The sequence below is a fragment of the Acyrthosiphon pisum genome, chromosome A2 (assembly GCF_005508785.2).
Source record: "Acyrthosiphon pisum isolate AL4f chromosome A2, pea_aphid_22Mar2018_4r6ur, whole genome shotgun sequence".
NCBI classification, from domain to species: domain Eukaryota; kingdom Metazoa; phylum Arthropoda; class Insecta; order Hemiptera; family Aphididae; genus Acyrthosiphon; species Acyrthosiphon pisum.
The window spans coordinates 27,304,378-27,308,362 of record NC_042495.1 but is presented as its reverse complement, the minus strand read 5'-3'; the positions used below and the strand labels follow the sequence as shown (position 1 = coordinate 27,308,362).

At 33.8% G+C, this 3,985-nt stretch overlaps 1 non-coding gene across 1 annotated transcript; it reads left to right on the top strand.

Annotated features, from left to right (window-relative positions):
* The first annotated feature begins 3,485 nt into the window (after nucleotides 1–3,485).
* On the top strand, nucleotides 3,486–3,556 carry TRNAA-GGC. Its single transcript has one exon. It is a non-coding gene; the product is annotated as a tRNA-Ala (tRNA).
* Nucleotides 3,557–3,985: the final 429 nt, after the last annotated feature.

The window sequence follows — 3,985 nt, the reverse complement described above, 5'->3', positions numbered from 1 at the left end:
TAAATGACGCCACTGATTAATGATTTTAGACAATGGACCGTTTGTACCGCAGAACCGCGGGAAAATCAAAATCAAATTTAGAATTACATATTATCTTCTTAAACTTTGTTATCTATTCGACGATACAAATTCAAAACTTACTAAGTCGAAACTCGATACAATTTTTTTACTTCAGAAGGTTAGATATGTTCTATTTAGTTGGCAGGATCTCTGCAACCATTTGGAAGATGACACTTTGGGGATCCCCTATAAGTTGGTCACAAGAAAAATACTGATGGGCCGTAGATTGTACACAGAGATAACAGTTCCTGGACGGTTGGAACTAATAATGGATACACTATTCCCAATTCGCTAACCACCAACGTGGCTTGAAACAGAAGTGTTAGAAGAAGTAGTATCGATAACTTGTGCAGACATAGACATAATATAGATGGATTGCATGTTCCTAGTTCAGGGATCCTACCTTTAGGATATATTTGGTTCTGGTTCCAGTTCAGTTAAAAAAAAAATAAATAATGATAATAATCAATTCTGTTCCCGAATCACCTTCTTAAAATTATTAAATATGGGATCCGGTTCTGGTTCCGCTTAGTTCCGGTACTTTCTGTTCCTTTAAAATGTATTTTCTGAACATAACTTCTTGTTTATTTGAGAAGAGTTATAAGTAAATAAATATTGTTGTTCGCATAGGTATTTCATAGACATTCGTAAAAAAACACAACATTATTGTCCGGTAATTCTCTTTATACATATATATATATAATAATGAAGAATGCAACCTGCATGGATGTAAATTAATCATTGTCGGTCGCATAATACCCTTAATTTGAGTTCAAAAATATTTCAATGAAATAGGTATGGTTCTGAGCACTGTAAAATAAGGGTCCCAAACAAGATTCCGGTTCTCAGATTTAATCCAGTAATCAGTTTTTAGGTTCCAGTTTCAGTCCCTGGACTTCCCACCCCTCACAATCAATAAGTTGAGTCATAATTACTAGATGGGAGAATGTAATGTCATGGAAATAATATTTTTACGGTTTTATTCTAAGGTATTATTTAGATTAGATAAAACTTGTAAAGTATCAATTATATAAATAGGTTTTATATTATTACGGAAGAAACATAAATAGAGATATGTTTGCCCATAATTATTTTCCTTTTATATACGCTTATGAGATGATAAAGGCTAAACGCGTAGACCATATGTTATCTATTATATAGGTTCTATACTAAAGTAAACCTAAAAAAACATAGTTTGCCGCGGTCAGGTACCGCACATAAGAAGTCTCACATCAATATTATATTTGCTATCAATAAAATACAAAATACACTTACTTTCAGTTTCTAAAAAAAAAAATGATAAATATATTCTTAAATATATATTTAATACTTTTTTTCGTTTTACAAAAAATTTCATTACGTAGAATTTTGCAACGATTTATTTATTTAACGTTGAAACTTGAAATGGATGTAACATTTGAATTCAATGATAAACCATTGTATACGAAAAACAATACACCACGGATACGGAGTAAAAAGATGCAAACAATTGTGGGGAATCTTCTATACATTTTTTTTATGTCATCTCGTTATTGTACCCTTTTTGTATATATTACAGTCTACCGCCGAAAGTTTACCGCCTTTTTTTTTGAGTATGGTGAAAACATTGTTACAATACAGTTCACTGTAGTCCTACAGTTTCACATCTTGAAACACCACGGGCGCATACGTAGTGATCTATAGAATCACAATGTGTTCAACAATATATGCATACGCAAAAAAAAAAGTGCGTTAACTTACGGTGAATAGAGTATATTAATTGATACTCTCACCCTAGTCTCTAAAATACATTTTAAAACCGTGTTTTCCAAAACATAACTGAAAACGTACCTTTTAAATCTGGAATAAAACAAAACTGTAGTTAGTCATTATAAAATATTCATAATTTTTTTTCCGCTATAAGTTTAAAGGTTGAATTAAAAATTATAAAATTAGAATTACATGTAACTGTAAAATAAGGGTGCAATGCTCCTACCCAAAGAACACGTTAGTTATCTCGGCCTGGAGTGTGCAGTAAACACGAATTTGGTAATCACTTAAAGTGTGCGTCTGCAAAGGCTAAGAAGACAATTACCTTGCTTTCAAGGATTATGCCGAAAGTTGATTGACCGAAACAAAATAAAAGACAGCTCCTAATGTCCGTAACTCAAAGTCAGCTGCTGTACGCGGCGCAAGTGTTGGCCTCGGTATTAGTCTTTTAAAAAAACATTAATGTGCGATCGTGTTAAAAACATGTGATGGATATTAGGTCACCGAGAGGTGTGCAATATATTCAGAAAAGAAGACGGGCTCATCCTCTTCCAAAAAGAGAGAGTTGAAAGAAGCTCTAATATTATATTATAATATCAATATATAGTTGGCAGAGCGAATGGTAGGTGTCTACTACAGGCAGTCAAATGAACCGGTTAATACCTGAGGTCGTTCGGAAGAATAAACTATCATATCATGCAATTTTTCACAGGACGTGGGTGTTTTGGAGCAGATTTTATGAGATTTAAGATTAATTTAATTTGATCTATTGAGTACAAAATAATTCATTTATTAACATTAAATCATTCACCAACTTGAGCCAGCAACAATTACCCAAATTATTTCTTTGTACTTAATTATCGTAATGTAATCAATATAAAAAGCGGTTGTTGCAGCATTCAAAGTTCAAACACCGTATTATTATTTTACGATCAGTTATGACCTCTGTTTACAATTATTATTTAGTTAGTGCATAGTTTTAGTATTATAGTATTTAAAATCAATTTTAGTTTTTAATATACACTATTAGTTATTACACTTACCTATCCTGTAATCTTGTAATAATTCTATAAAAATAAAAGTACATTGTGACCGTTTTCAATTGGAGTTTGATTTATCTACATGACTAAATTCTACATTATATTATACCTAAATCAGTTACTCTTTGGTTAAATATTCAATATATTCAACAAATTGTTCATTAGGGAAAACATTTTAATTAAACCTCCAAATTTATTTGATATTTAGAGGGCATTTTTACTTATGTCGCTATGCGTATACTTTCTTAGTAATCTATTATATATAAAAATAAATGTTTGAATGTGTGTATGTGTGTGTAAAGATTTGGTACAGAGATAGATTAAACCCCTGAGAAGAAGATAGGCTAATTTAAAAAATGGTAAGTTCCGATCCATGGACTTGGTCGAACAGGCATTATGAGATTTATGATGGAAATTTTTGTTTGTAAATATTTGTAATTTGTTTTAATAATAATTCAATAATATATAATATTAATTTTAAGCTTGTAAGTTGGTATTTCTAAAAATTTTAGTACAGGATATTTTAAGTTTGAACCACGGTTTCAATGGTTATTTTTTTCTTTTTTTCTTTTTCTTCTTTATGTATACATATTGTAAACTCCGTTAACTGGGGGAGATAGCGTCATGGGTCTATGCGGTCGGGTAGCTCAGTGGTAGAGCAATCGCCCGGCAAGCGAGAGACTCGGGTTCGATTCCCGGTCTGGCGGCTAGATTTTTGACGTTATTTCCCTGGAGATAGTTAACATAAATCAGAAGTGGGATTGGTGACCAAAGACGCGGTGTTGTGAGGGACCTGGACTTGGTCCACCAGAGGTCCGTGCAGTGATGATCGCGTTGTGATACGGGTCATGCGCTCTGGTGGTCAGGTGGTGAAGCAACAGTCGCTGTGGGCGACGTTAAGGACCGGCGACGATCGAGGACGATCATGGGGCGTCAGGATGGTCGAATGTAAACTCTCCGTTAACTGGGGGAGATAGCGTCATGGGTCTATGCGGTCGGGTAGCTCAGTGATACAGCAATCGCCCGGCAAGCGAGAGACTCGGGTTCGATTCCCGGGTCCGGCGGCTAGATTTTGACGTTATTTCCCTGGAAATAGTTAACAATATTATGATTCCTTGGGTATTTCCTTATTCTTG